The sequence below is a fragment of the Panulirus ornatus genome, chromosome 20 (assembly GCF_036320965.1).
Source record: "Panulirus ornatus isolate Po-2019 chromosome 20, ASM3632096v1, whole genome shotgun sequence".
NCBI lineage: Eukaryota > Metazoa > Arthropoda > Malacostraca > Decapoda > Palinuridae > Panulirus > Panulirus ornatus.
Window position 1 is genome coordinate 37,676,086 of NC_092243.1, and position 15,484 is coordinate 37,691,569.

General features: G+C 46.6%; 1 protein-coding gene across 12 annotated transcripts in view; it reads left to right on the forward strand.

Annotated features, from left to right (window-relative positions):
• The window catches only part of LOC139755950 (uncharacterized), a 1,365,710-nt gene that overhangs the window by 303,825 nt on the left and 1,046,401 nt on the right, over positions 1–15,484 (forward strand). For 11 of the 12 annotated variants that reach the window (XM_071674738.1, XM_071674744.1, XM_071674745.1 and 8 more), the window contains exon 1: positions 1,890–2,040. The exons of the other annotated variant lie outside the window; for it this stretch is intronic. The gene's annotated coding sequence lies outside the window, so the exon portion shown is untranslated. Of the gene's footprint in view, positions 1–1,889; positions 2,041–15,484 lie in introns of those variants that run through there. 12 annotated transcript variants of the gene reach the window in all.

Here is a 15,484-nt window from a genome sequence, read left to right on the forward strand (position 1 = left end):
GTGAGCTGTGAGTTTGAGTTGCACTATCTTGGGAGAGCTGTGAGTGTGAGTTGCTCTTGTGTATCAGGGCGTTAGCTGTGAGTGTGAGTTGCATTATCAGGGGGTGAACTGTGAGTGCGAATTGCTCATGTGTATCAAGGTGTGAGCTGTGAGTGTGAGTTGCCTTTTTGTATCAAGGTGTTAGCTGTGAGTGTGAGTTGCACTATCAGGGGGTGAGCTGTGAGTGTGAGTTGCATTTGGGTATCAGGGGTGAGCTGTGTGGTGTGAGTTGCTCTTTTGTATTAGGGTGTTAGCTGTGAGTGCGAGTTGCACTATCAGGGGGTGAACTGTGAGTGTAAGTTGCACTTGGTTATCAGGGGGTGAGGTGTGGGTGTGAGTTGCTTATGTGTCAGGGTGTTAGCTGTGAGTGTGAGTTGCTTATGTGTCAGGGTGTTAGCTGTGAGTGTGAGTTGCTCATGTGTCAGGGTGTTAGCTGTGAGTGTGAGTTGCTCTTGGGTATGAGGGGTGAGCCGTTCTTCGCAGTCGGGATTTTTTGACTTGTGTTAATGTCACCTGGGGAGGTTATTGTGCATCTCATTTTCATCCAGTGAGCTGTAACGCAAGAGGATTACAGATGTTACAGTGGGCTGATATTCAGTATATAAATCGTTACAAAATTGGTTCATTACTTAAATACGCTCTCAGTCTTATATTTCGTAAGTTTTTCGACTAGATGCAACTTGTAGTTACGACCAGACAATTTCATGTGTCATATTGTTAACATGTTGTGACATTTCATGCAGGACTTGTTTAGACCTTTCTCTACGTGGCTCTGTTTTCATCACAGTCAGCAACACAGTGTTCTTGTGTGTGTGTCCAGACCTCCAGCCATAAATCTTACAATTCACGTGATCAACATCTCCAGGTAGGCCAAAGTGCTAATATTACGTGTCGCCCAACCACACATGTTTATCTGGGAGTGAGACTTCGTTATGCCTCAGGGAGTGAGACCATCAGGGAGTGAGCTGCAGTCATTTGTCAGTTAATTCATCTCTTAATTTTCACAGGGAGTGAGAGGTTATGTTTCAGGGAGTAGTGTTCCCAAAGCTATTGTATGGATGCGAGGCGTCAGGGAGTGAACCAGCGTGTGCGTCAGGGAGAGTGTCGCTGTAGTGTGTTAAGAAGTGTCCCATTGTACAGGAAATGATCCATACTTGTATATATTTCCATAATCATATGCGTCTTCCTTACCATTCCCCAGATGTGACTTTGGTGACAGGTTACGGACGATGTCAACTCACACACAGCTTCCTATACCTTATTTCCAACTAGATAACACTCATACTGAGGCTTTTCACTCTCTCTCTCTCTCTCTCTCTTCCTCTCACATCCATATTACTCTACACTTACTCAGGTTGAACATGATCAACTATGTATCAGGCATAGTTTTGAGGTTTTTGGGTCCTCTTGTAAGTGTACGTAATGCTTCTTTCTTTTTTTGTTTGTAGTATCACCATGTAGCCACCTACTAATACGGTATGGGGGAGGTTATCCCTCGTAAAGCACCATGAACCTTGCCACAGAGAAGGCATTCGTGTTAGTGAGGTGGTTATGTAAACAGGCAAACTACCGCTGCACGACCATTCGTGTGCTGGTGTCTTCGTCAGTGGTTGCCCAATGATGAATTCATTGCAATTGACGTTAAATAAGAATGTCATTAAGACTGGATTCCATCAGCAATTCTTTTTATCAGTTTTTCATTACAATAAATCCAGAAACTGCTCACTTTCAATGAACCAGTCAAACTACGGGTCAAATGACCAAGCCACTAGTCATGAACGTTGGTTAGGTGATCCTGCTCACCGTGCAGGACCATCACCATGTCCACACACCCTCAGTGTTTCCCGGACCTCGCACGAGGCAAGACGCCGACGTGAGAGCACTCGTTCGGCGTCAGGGAGTGAGCCACTCACCTTGGGCGGGGTGTTGGCTGCCGTCCTGTGTCGGGGGATGAAGCACCGACGTGTGGGCAGGGACTGAGCCACCGTCTTGTGTCAAGAGGTGAGCCACAAACGTGTGACACGGTACGAGCTTTCGTCTTGTGTCAGGAGGTGAAGCATCAACGTTTAGCAGAGAGTGAGCCACAGACGTGTAGCAGTGAGATTGCAGCTGTCATGGGTCAGGGATAAATCCTCCAACGTGTTGCAGAGAACGAGCTGCAGTCTTGAGTCGTTGAGTGAGCCGCTGTAGTGTGTCAGTGTTTTTCTTTTTATTGAGTAAGCCATCGTATTGCCCCAGGGGATGAGCCGCCGATGTGTGTCAGGGAGTGGATTACAAATGTTTGTCAGGGAGTTCGCAGAATTGACGAGTCAAGGAATATGCCCTCGTTGTGCATCAGGGAGTGAGTTGCAGGTCTTTGTCAGGCAATGAACTACTACCTTCTTTTCAGGGAGCCAGCGGTTTTCATGTTTCAGAGAACAATGGTTCCAACGGTGTTGTATGGATGCAAGTCGGCCCGTGTATCAGGGAGTGTCCCAGGGTAGTATATTAGGAAGTTATCCACACTCGTGTGTTGGTGCTTTAGGGTGCGAACCACCGTCAAGAGTGTAAGACATCTACGTTTGTCAGCGAGCGAGCCGCTGACGTGCATGCATCAGAGACATTTGTAGATTTGTGCCATAATTGAGGCGCCGACGAGTATCAGAGAGTGAGCCACCGTCGTATGTTGTGGAATGAACCGCCGACCAGAGTCTTGTGGTGAACTGTCGACGTGTATCAGGGAGTTCGTCGTTGTCGTCAGTTTACACTGAGGAAAACTGAAGCTGTTTGCCAGGAAATGTCATCAATGTGCGTCAAGGAGTGATCCGCCGTCTTTGTTCAAAGGGAGTTGCAGTAGCGTGGCAGGGAGAAGCCTTCGACGTGAAGCGGGGAGACTAGGCTGCCGTAGTGTGTCAGGGGGTGAACCGACACGAGGCAAGGATCAGGCGTTGTCGTGTGTCAGGGAGTGAGCCGCCGTTGTGTGCGAAACTGAGTTGCTTTTATGTTACAAGAGAGAGAGAGAGCCGTCGTCGTTTGTCAGGAAGTGGGTCGCTCTCCCATGTCAGTGTGCGTCAAGGAGTGAGCTGCCGTCGTTGTTCAGAGAGCTAATTTCAAGAGCCCATCAGGGTGTGGCAGGGAGAAACCACCAACGTTTATCAGTTAATAAGCAACAAAAGTCAGGGACCAAGCTGCCGCAATGCGTTCGGGAATGAGCCACCCAAATGTAGCGGAATGAACTGTAGTCTTGTGTCAGGGGTGAGCCGTCGACATTTGTCTCCGAGTGAGCTGCTGACGTGTTTCAGAGACAGCCGCAGACGAGTGTCATGGATGAGGCGTCGATACATGTCGGGGAGTGAGACGCTGTCGTGTGTTTTAGATCGAGCCGCTGTTATATATCGGTGAGTGAACCTTCGAAAAATGTTTGGGAATGAGGCGCCGACATGTGTCTGGGAACGAATCGCTATAATGTGTCAGAGGGAAATGGCGAAGGTTGCTGGAGACTCAGATGTCATTTTGTGTAAGAAAATGAGTCGGTCTCGTATTTTGGGGAGCAATCCTTAACGTGTCAGGGATTGAACCGGTAACAAGTGTTTGAATGTGAACCACTTCGGTGTGCCAGGAGTTGCGTCGTCTTGTCGGGTGTAGAGGGATATCGCTCCTGTGTTAGAGAATGAGTCCCTAACATGTGCAAGAATTCAGTCGTTGACGTGTCAGGGAGTGAGCCACAGTTCTGTTTGAAAGTCATCCACTTTCATATTACATGCGCCAAGGAGTGGGCTATCGTAGTGGGTCAGAGAGTAAGTTGCAATAGGAAGTCAGGGTGTGAGCCGTCGATGTGTGGCAGGGAGTGAGCTTCCATATTACTTCAGGACGAAAGCCAGCGACGCAGCGAGTAAGCTAATGTCTTGGGTCAGAAATTATGAGCCACAAAAGTTTGATAGGAGGTGAGCTGCTGCTTTGAGTCAGGGAGTGAGACCCGGAGTGTTGCATGTAGCGATATGCCTCCTGGTGTCGAGGAGTGAGCAGCTGTAGTCTGAGAATGTATAAGCCGAAGTTTTGTTTAATGGCCATCGTTTTCCTTTAGGGAGCGAACCGCTGTTTTCTGTCAGGTAATGAGCTACTGATATGTGCCGGGGAGTAAGCTGGGTTTGGGAGTGAGTCACCCATGTTTGACTGGATATGACCCTGGGAGTGAACCACCGACGTGTATATAAGGGTTGGCTGTCGTTGTCTTTTTTGGAAGGAGCTACCATCGTGTACCGCGAAGTGAACTGCCGACATAAGCCAGGGAATCAGACATCTGACTTTTGTCAGGGAGGGAGCTGTCGTTGTGTCTCCGGATGAGTCGTTCTTTTGTGTCAGGGAGTGAGTTGTCGTTGTACGCCATGGAATGAATTGCCGACGTGTTTCAGAGAGAGAATTAGTAGTGTGTCAGGGTAAGGAAGGGAGTGAACGGTTGCCTTGGGTCACGGAATGAGCAAGCGAGTTGTGCCAGGAAGCAAGCTCCCGTGTTGTCAAGGGTTGAGCCAGGTGAGTGATGAGGAGTGTGCTGCATCCTTGTCAGGGATCTATCCACCAACGTTTGGCATGGAGTGAACCTGCCTCCTTGTGTCAGGGGAGTGAGCTGCTGCAGTGTTTTAGAGGGTTAGCCTGTCAAGGAGAGAGCGATTTTAATTTGTCAGGGAGTGAACCTTCCTTCTGCATCAAGAAGTAAGCCTTCGGCATATGTTAGGAAGTGAGCTACTGTCTTTTGTCACGGAATGAACAGTTATCGTTTCTCAGGGAGTAAGCCAGCGAGTGCGTCAAGGGCCGAGTTGCTGTATCGTGTCAAGGAATGAGTCTACTTAATATTTCAGGTCGTGTTCAGCTGTAGTGCGTCAGGAAGTGAACCTTGGTCCTCTATCTTTGTGCTTTAGGAAGCGAACCACTGTCAAGGGTTAAGAAGCTGAGCCGTCAGACGTTTATCAGTAATGAGATGCTGACGAGTGTCAAGGATTGAGCCTCCCTCGTACACTTGAGTAACCCACCGACATGTGCCGGGGAACAGACGCATTTACATTTGGGACTGATTCGCTGGAATGTCTTACGGAGTGAACTGCCGAAGGTTGTGGGTGAAAGAGCCACAGTTTTGTATCAATTGTATTTCCATTGTGTGTCAGGAAGTGTACTTGTGTACTTTCATCTTGTCAAGGATTGTACGCCGGCGAATGAACCACCGATTTATATCACATAGTTGGCCGTCGCTTTCTTTTTTTTTTTGACTGAACTCCCGTCATATGTCAGAGTGAACCGACAATATATGTCATGGTATCGGGCGCTGACATGTCAGGTAATGAACAGCTGTTGTGCTTGAAATTGGCTCGACCTTACGCAGAGAGAGAGAGAGAGAGAGAGAGAGAGAGAGAGAGAGAGAGAGAGAAAGAGAGAGAGAGAGAGAGAGAGAGCTTGTTTCTCACGCAGTCGTTCTCGTGTGAGTAAACCGAGGTCGTCTTTCAAAGAGTGGTTCAGGGTGTGGTAGGGAGTGAGCCACTGGCGTGAGGTAGGGAGCGTGTTGTCGTTTTGTGTCAGGGAATGTGCCACGGTGTTTTGGCAGGGAGTGAGCTGCTCTTGTCAAGGAGTAAGTTGCCGTCTTAGATCAGGAAGTCGGCCATCCACGTGTCGGGGAGTGAGCTGCTGCAGTGAGGCAAGGAGTTACCGATGTTTTGCGCTAGGGAACGAGCATTCATCCTGCCTCTCATAATGCGCCACCGTCGTGCGTCAGCCAGTGATTCTCAGAAGTTTGTCAGGAAGTGAGTCATCGTTGCAAGTCAGGTAGTGAGTCTTCGTTGTGTGTCAAGGAATGATCTGTCGTCCTTTATCAAAGAACGAACCGCATATGTTTCTAAGGGAAAGTGCCGTTTTGATATGTCATGAGTGAGTCATCCTTGTGCGTCAGGGAGTAAGCCAGCTTGTGTCTTGGGGAATGAGTCTGTATTGTGTTAGGGAGCAAGTAGCTGTGATATATTAGGGCGTAGTGTTTCAGGAAGTCAACCAGGGAGAAAACTAACGTCAAGGGTTAGGAGTGAACCCCTGCGTTTGTCAGGAAATGAGCCGCTAACGTATGTCAGACAACAGCTGACGTGTAACACGAAATGGGGCCTCGAATATCAGGGAATGAGACGCCGTTGTGTGTTTTGGATCGGGCCGCTGTCGTGTATGCGGGAGTGATCCGCCAACATGCGTCAGGGATTGAGATGCTGACGTATGTTAGGGATTGAATCGCTATGACGTGTCAGCATGATAAAGGACGGATGTTACTGGAAATGAGACGACGTTTTATAACAGCCTGAATCGCCGTTATGTGTAAGAGAACGAGATCTTTTGTGTTAAGGAGGAGGCCTCAAACTTGTCTGAGAATGAACCGTCTACGTGTGTCAGGGAGTGGGCCGGCAGGTCTGTTGAGAAGTGATCTATTGTAGTGTGTCAGGAAGTGATCCCACAGCAGGTGCCAAGGATTCAGGCGTCGACGTGTGACGGAGTCATCTGTTGCTGTGCTTGGAAGTGAGCTGCTTTACTGTTGTTACAGGGAGAGCTATCATTGTATGTCTGGGGGCGAGTTACTCTTATGTTTCAGTGTATGAACAGAAGTTATGCTTCAAGGAATGAGTCATCCTGTGTCAGTGACTTGCACTAGGGAGTCAGGGTATGTACCACTGATGTGTGGCAGGATGAGAGCTGACGATATATAAGAACATAAGTAAGGACACTACAAGAGGCCTATTGGCCCAGACAGGGAAGTCCTGAGTCTGTCCATCTTACAACCAACCGCTTGAACTCATAAACACATCCAACCTTTGTTGTAAGCTACCTAAAAACCTAGCTTCCACTACTGTACTTGGCAGCTTGTTCTATAAATTACTACCCTATTCTCGAACCAATATTTACCCTCATCCCACTTGAATCTATTTCTTCCTGTATCCGTTGGCTCTATTCAAAGAACTCTATTCATGTTACGTTTATTAATGCCTTCATCTATCTAAAAACTTCAGTCATATCCCCTCTAGCCCTTCTCCTCTTCAGTGAGTGTAAATTGTCTTTTTAGCCTTCATAAGTGAGGTTTCTAATTCCAGGGATCATTTTTGACATTCGCCTTTGCACTGTTTCTGAACATTCTATATCAATTCCATAGTATGGAGCCAAAAACTTTACCTCATAATCCGAATTTAGACTAGCCAACGCAAGATAAAGTTGCAATAATACTCCAGGGGTTTTATTGCCAACAGTCCTATTAATGAATCCTGACATCCTATTAGCCTTATTACACACTTTGATACATTGTTGCTGCGGCTTAAGATCCTTGCTCACCAGTACCCTTAAATCTCCTTCGTATTCTGTATTGCCAGTTGTAATATTGTCCAGCTTGTAATCAGTGTTCTTGATTTTACCCATAACTCTTACCCTGATCAACATGTTTCAAATACTTTATCAAAGAAAGTGAGAAGGTCAGTGTGACATGACATTCCTTTTATAAACCCATGTTGAGAATCCCTAATGAGATCATGATTCTCCGAGTGTTTCCGTATTTTCTCCGCTATAATTGATTCGAGAAATTTCTCTGCAGTAGAGTCAAGGTGACAAGACAGTAATTAGAGGCAATTGCTCTATCCCCTTTCTTAAAGATGGGAACATTTTCTGTCGTCCATTGTTGATGAACTACGCCTGATTCCAAGACCCATGCGAAAATACCATTTGGCCCAGAACTCTTGGTTACTTTTAATCGTTCTATTTGTTTCAAAACATCAAATTTATCTTCATATCGCATAGCTTCCCGCTTTCGTCTCCCTGTAAGATTGCTCTGGAACGGAAATGTTTGCATTTTCCTCCTGCGTAAATACTGATATGAAGTGATTGTTTAAAACTATGTGACAGGGAGTGAGCTTCCGTCATGTGTCAGAGAGTAAGCCACTCTCGAGAAATAGAGAGTAAGCTATCTTGTGTCGGAGTGAGTCACCGACTTGTGGCAAGGAGTAGGCTGCCGGCTGGGGTCAGGGAGTGAACCACTGACGTATAGCAGGGAGTAGGCTGCCGGCTGGGGTCAGGGAGTGGGCCACCGACGTGTGGCAGGTAGTAAGCTGCCGGCTGGGATCAGGTAATGAGCCACAGACGTGTGGCAGGGAGTAAGCTGCCGGCTGGGGTTCAAGGAGTGAGCCACCTAAGTTTGGCAGTGATTGAGTTGCATATTTGTGCCAGAGGGTGAATAAGCGACGAGATGCATGAAGGGAGCTGCCTTCCTGTGCCGTAGAGTGAGGCGCTGTAGAGTGTATGGGAATAAGCCGATGCTTTGTGTCATGGTGGAAGCCTCCGTTTGCGTTACTGAGCGAGCCGGCATTGTGAGTTGGGAATGATCGACTTGAGGTTTTATCAGGGAGCGAGCACATTCAATGTTTCGTGAAGTGAACCTTCGTTGTGCCGTCCTTAGTCAGGAAATGAACCGCTAATTTGGTCAAGGAGTAATCGGTTTTAATGTGTCAGGAAGTGATCAGCTGTTAGGTGGCAAGATGTGAGCTGCTGTCCTTTAGTCAGAGAAATGATTATTGGCATTTGTCAGGGAGTCAGCGGTCGTTTTGCGTCAGGTTTTAACCCAGAGCGTGTGTAAGGGAGTGAGTAGTTGTCTTTCAAGGAATGAGTCTCTTCATTGTATCAGAAATGTTCCTCTGCAGTGTGTTAGAGAGTGAACAATAGTCGTGTGTGTGAGTGCTCCAGGTTGCGTACCACCATCAAGGCTTAGGGAGTGAGCCGTCACCGCTTTTCATGAACTGAGCCGCTGACGTGTGTTGGAGACGTGTGTCAGGGAATGAGGTGCAGACGAGTGTAAGGGTCCGCTGTCATTTTGCATTTTGGATCAAGCCGACGTCACGTGTTGGGGAGTGAACCGCCGTCATACGTCAGATGACCAGGTGCCAGGATGTGAGTCGCTCTGTGTTAGTGAGCCAGCAATAATCTCGTGTCGGGAACTGAACTGCTGGTGAGAGTTTGTCAGTGAACCATCAACGTGTATGAGGGAGTTGGCCGTCGTGTTTATTTTGGATTGAGTTACCGCCGTGTGTCAGGAAGTGATTCGAGAACATAAATTACAAGGATAGACCCGTCGCTGTTTGTAAAGGAGTGAGTCTCTCTCATGCGCCAAGAAATGAGCCGTCGATGTTCGCTAAGGATTGAGCTGCCGTCGTGTTTACAGTGAGTCGTACTAGTGTGATACGATGTGGCAGGGAATGAACTACCGAGGTCAAGCAGGATATGAGCTGTCGTCTTGTACCAGGGAATGAACCACACAGCTAAGACACGGAGCAGGCAGCCATGTTGTCAGGGATTAAATCATGCACGTATGACGGAGTGAGCTGCCGTCTTGTGTTAGGGAGTTAGTCGCCGACGTAGGGAAGGGAGAGCGTTAACGTCTTGGGTTAGGGAGTCATCCACTCACGTGTGATAAGAAGTGAGGTACCGTCTTTTGTCAAGGATTGAGGTATGGAGTTAGCTGCTGTCGTCGTGTCAGGCAATAACCCTCCGCCATGTCAGGGAATGACTCGCTTTCGTATGTTAGAAAGCAAACTTTCACACATTGTCACGGACTGAACTGCCTACGAGAGTCTGGTACAAAGGTGTTGACGAGTATCAGGGAGTTGTCCAATGTCGTCTGTTTTGAAGTCGGTTGCCCTCGTGTTTCAGGGAAAGCACCACCAACAGATGCTGTGGTGTCAGACGCCGATTTGTGCCAAGAAACGAGTTGTCATTGTGTTTGAAACCGAGTCGCTTATTGTCATTAGGAGGGAACCGTCAATATTTGTCAGATATTGAGTCGTCGCCGTGTGTTGGGAAATAATCCGTCGATTTTAGACAAGTAGTGAGCTGTCGTCTTATTGTTGCAAGGAGTAAGCTGTCACTTTGTGTCGGGAAATGAGCCACAGAGTTGTGGTAATAGATAAACTGCCATGTTGTGTCAGGGAGTTAGCCACATTCGTATGACAAGGAGTGAGATGCTGACTTGTGTCAGGGAGTCGGACAACGACCTTTAACACGGAGTCAACCATCCAAGTGTGAAAGGGTGTTAGCTGCCGTCTTGTGCCATGGAATGTGCCATCGCCTAGCAGCATAGTTTTGTTTGACAGTGAGCCGTTGTAGTGAGTGTCAGTGAATATGCAAATGTTTTGCGCTGGAGAGGGAGCTTTCGATCTGCGTCAGGTAATGAAATGCAGTCCCTAGTCAGGAAATAAGCCGATAACGCGTCAGAGAGAGAGAGAGAGAGAGAGAGAGAGAGAGAGAGAGAGAGAGAGAGAGAGAGAGAGAGGTTTTAATGTTTCAGGGAGTTTACCGTCGTTATGTGTCAGAGTGAGAAAGCGAGTGTGTCGAGGAGCGAGTCTGTCTTGTGTCAAGGAGAGAGTCGCCTTAATATGTCTTGTTTCAGAGAATGAGCTAACGAACTGGAGCAGCCACCGACTTGTTACAGGGAATAAGCTTCCGTCTTGTGTCAGGGACTGAGACACCTTCGAGCAACAGGGAGTGAGCTGCCACCTTGTGTCAGAGACCGATGTGTGACATGGAGTGAGCTACCCACTGTTGCCAGGGAGGCGGCCCTTGTACCGAGTCAAGATTTTTTTTTCTTATGTTAGCTGAGACGGCATGGGCAGCTGAGGCCTTAATCAGGGTTATCCCACTCACGATATAGAATATATATATATATATATATGTATGTCATGACGTCGACGACCAGTGGGTGTCGTCAGCGCAAGCAAGCTCGATTCCGAGGCCTGATGCCTGGACGACTTCTAAGGAGACTCGACGCTGCGTTCGAATCTGTGGACAACGGCCGGGCTCATAACGTCTTCGATGTGGCCCGGGCTATCGTGCCAGCCTATGCGGCACTTCAGCAACCCGGAATTATTCCCTGAAACAACGCTTGGAGGGAGGCAGAAGTGATATTGTGACAGTGATTGTGTCAGCGTCGCGTCGCCTCGCCGCAGTGTATCGAGACAGACTTCCCCAGAACTTTTTAAAGGGGAAGTAAATGTTTATAGTTGTGTTACAGGAGTGATAGTTTTCATGCATGGTGTTTTGACAAGAAAATAGTGAAGTTGGAGAAAAATGTAGCTTAGACATTGAAGCTTATTGATTCAGTGGTGAAATTGATGAGAACTGCATTTGACGTTTGTGTGAATAAATTGTACATTTCCTTTTCCATAGCCAGAGGTTGAACCATTATGTGACGTTCATTTTTTCATTCATTTCAAGCTAAAAGTTTGTTTTCTAAATTGTTTCTTACATTTTTCATATGTATATGTGTGTGTGTGTGTGTGTGTGTGTGTGTATATATATGTATATTATCCCTGGGGATAGGGGTGAAAGAATACTTCCCACGTATTCCTCGCGTGTCGTAGAAAGCGACTAGAGGGGACGGGAGCGGGGGGCCGGAAATCCTCCCCTCCTTGTATTAACTTTCTAAAATGGGAAACAGAAGAAGGAGTCACGCGGGGAGTGCTCATCCTCCTCGAAGGCTCAGAGTGGGATGCCTAAATGTGTGTGGATGTAACCAAGATGTGAAAAAAGGAGAGATAGGTAGTATGTTTGAGGAAAGGAACCTGGATGTTTTGGCTCTGAGTGAAACGAAGCTCAAGGGTAAAGGGGAAGAGTGGTTTGGAAATGTCTGGGGAGTGAAGTCAGGGGTTAGTGAGAGGACAAGAGCAAGGGAAGGAGTAGCAATACTCCTGAAACAGGAGTTGTGGGAGTATGTGATAGAATGTAAGAAAGTAAATTCTCGATTAATATGGGTAAAATTGAAAGTTGATGGAGAGAGGTGGGTGATTATTGGTGCATATGCACCTGGGCATGAGAAGAAAGATCATGAGAGGCAAGTGTTTTGGGAGCAGCTAAATGAGTGTGTTAGCGGTTTTGATGCACGAGACCGGGTTATAGTGATGGGTGATTTGAATGCAAAGGTGAGTAATGTGGCAGTTGAGGGAATAATTGGTATGCATGGGGTGTTCAGTGTTGTAAATGGAAATGGTGAAGAGCTTGTAGATTTATGTGCTGAAAAAGGACTGATGATTGGGAATACCTGGTTTAAAAAGCGAGATATACATAAGTATACTTATGTAAGTAGGAGAGATGGCCAGAGAGCGTTATTGGATTACGTGTTAATTGACAGGCGTGCGAAAGAGAGACTTTTGGATGTCAATGTACTGAGAGGTGCAACTGGAGGGATGTCTGATCATTATCTTGTGGAGGCTAAGGTGAAGATTAGTATGGGTTTTCAGAAAAGAAGAGTGAATGTTGGGGTGAAGAAGGTGGTGAGAGTAAGTGAGCTTGGGAAGGAGACCTGTGTGAAGAAGTATCAGGAGAGACTGTGTACAGAATGGAAAAAGGTGAGAACAATGGAAGTAAGGGGAGTGGGGGAGGAATGGGATGTATTTAGGGAATCAGTGATGGATTGCGCAAAAGATGCTTGTGGCATGAGAAGAGTGGGAGGTGGGCTGTTTAGAAAGGGTAGTGAGTGGTGGGATGAAGAAGTAAGAGTATTAGTGAAAGAGAAGAGAGAGGCATTTGGACGATTTTTGCAGGGAAAAAATGCAATTGAGTGGGAGAAGTATAAAAGAAAGAGACAGGAGGTCAAGAGAAAGGTGCAAGAGGTGAAAAAAAGGGCAAATGAGAGTTGGGGTGAGAGACTATCAGTAAATTTTAGGGAGAATAAAAAGATGTTCTGGAAGGAGGTAAATAGGGTGCGTAAGACAAGGGAGCAAATGGGAACTTCAGTGAAGGGCGTAAATGGGGAGGTGATAACAAGTAGTGGTGATGTGAGAAGGAGATGGAATGAGTATTTTGAAGGTTTGTTGAATGTGTCTGATGACAGAGTGGCAGATATAGGATGTTTGGGTCGAGGTGGTGTGCAAAGTGAGAGGGTTAGGGAAAATGATTTGGTAAACAGAGAAGAGGTAGTAAAGGCTTTGCGGAAGATGAAAGCCGGCAAGGCAGCAGGTTTGGATGGTATTGCAGTGGAATTTATTAAAAAAGGGGGTGACTGTATTGTTGACTGGTTGGTAAGGTTATTTAATGTATGTATGACTCATGGTGAGGTGCCTGAGGATTGGCGGAATGCGTGCATAGTGCCATTGTACAAAGGCAAAGGGGATAAGAGTGAGTGCTCAAATTACAGAGGTATAAGTTTGTTGAGTATTCCTGGTAAATTATATGGGAGAGTATTGATTGAGAGGGTGAAGGCATGTACAGAGCATCAGATTGGGGAAGAGCAGTGTGGTTTCAGAAGTGGTAGAGGATGTGTGGATCAGGTGTTTGCTTTGAAGAATGTATGTGAGAAATACTTAGAAAAGCAAATGGATTTGTATGTAGCATTTATGGATCTGGAGAAGGCATATGATAGAGTTGATAGAGATGCTCTGTGGAAGGTATTAAGAATATATGGTGTGGGAGGCAAGTTGTTAGAAGCAGTGAAAAGTTTTTATCGAGGATGTAAGGCATGTGTACGTGTAGGAAGAGAGGAAAGTGATTGGTTCTCAGTGAATGTTGGTTTGCGGCAGGGGTGTGTGATGTCTCCATGGTTGTTTAATTTGTTTATGGATGGGGTTGTTAGGGAGGTAAATGCAAGAGTCTTGGAAAGAGGGGCAAGTATGAAGTCTGTTGGGGATGAGAGAGCTTGGGAAGTGAGTCAGTTGTTGTTCGCTGATGATACAGCGCTGGTGGCGGATTCATGTGAGAAACTGCAGAAGCTGGTGACGGAGTTTGGTAAAGTGTGTGGAAGAAGAAAGTTAAGAGTAAATGTGAATAAGAGCAAGGTTATTAGGTACAGTAGGGTTGAGGGTCAAGTCAATTGGGAGGTGAGTTTGAATGGAGAAAAACTGGAGGAAGTGAAGTGTTTTAGATATCTGGGAGTGGATCTGTCAGCGGATGGAACCATGGAAGCGGAAGTGGATCATAGGGTGGGGGAGGGGGCGAAAATTTTGGGAGCCTTGAAAAATGTGTGGAAGTCGAGAACATTATCCCGGAAAGCAAAAATGGGTATGTTTGAAGGAATAGTAGTTCCAACAATGTTGTATGGTTGCGAGGCGTGGGCTATGGATAGAGTTGTGCGCAGGAGGATGGATGTGCTGGAAATGAGATGTTTGAGGACAATGTGTGGTGTGAGGTGGTTTGATCGAGTAAGTAACGTAAGGGTAAGAGAGATGTGTGGAAATAAAAAGAGCGTGGTTGAGAGAGCAGAAGAGGGTGTTTTGAAATGGTTTGGGCACATGGAGAGAATGAGTGAGGAAAGATTGACCAAGAGGATATATGTGTCGGAGGTGAGGGAACGAGGAGAAGAGGGAGACCAAATTGGAGGTGGAAAGATGGAGTGAAAAGGATTTTGTGTGATCGGGGCCTGAACATGCAGGAGGGTGAAAGGAGGGCAAGGAATAGAGTGAATTGGAGCGATGTGGTATACAGGGGTTGACGTGCTGTCAGTGGATTGAATCAAGGCATGTGAAGCGTCCGGGGTAAACCATGGAAAGCTGTGTAGGTATGTATATTTGCGTGTGTGGACGTGTGTATATACATGTGTATGGGGGTGGGTTGGGCCATTTCTTTCGTCTGTTTCCTTGCGCTACCTCGCAAACGCGGGAGACAGCGACAAAGTATAAAAAAAAAAAAAAAAAAAAAAATATATGTATATATATATATATATATATATATATATATATATATATATATATATATATATATATATATATATATATATATATATACCCTAGTCTGAGTCAGGTACCTTTTTTATCGACCACCCGCTGGGGATGGATGAACAGCTGGGTTGACCGTGGACCAAGCTGGGTTGAATGTGGACCGACTGCTGTAACCAGGATTCGAACCAATGCGCTCGATCCTGGGCAGCCCGTGAATGAATCACGGTCAGGAACGCTACACCACAGAAGCCATGATTAACGTTACGGAGTGAGTCTTCGTATTTCGTCAAGGAGTGAGCGAGCGTTGTGTATCAGGGAATGAGTTGTAGTCAGGGAATAAAATACTTAGGTTTGTTAGTGCGAACTGATCTATGTGTCATGATGTTAGCCGTCGCCGTGTGTCTGGGACTGAGCTGACCTCCTCTGTCAGGGAAAAAATGACTTAACATTTGTCTGGGAGAGCTAGTCGTTTTGATATATAAAGGATCCAGCCGTCGTTTAGAGTCGAGGATTGAAACATGTGTATCGCTGAATGAGTCGGTGTGGATTTTCGGTGAGTGAATCGCTGTAGTATGTCAGGGAGTGAATCGCTGTAGTATGTCAGGGAGTGAATGGCTGTAGTTGTCAGGGAATATTCAGATATATTTGACAGGAACTGACCCACAATCGTATGTCCGGGTGCTTTAGGGACCAATCAACCGTCAATAGATGGGGAGTGAGCTGCTGACGTGTGTCAGGGAGCAAACAAGCCACCGAATTTCAAGGAG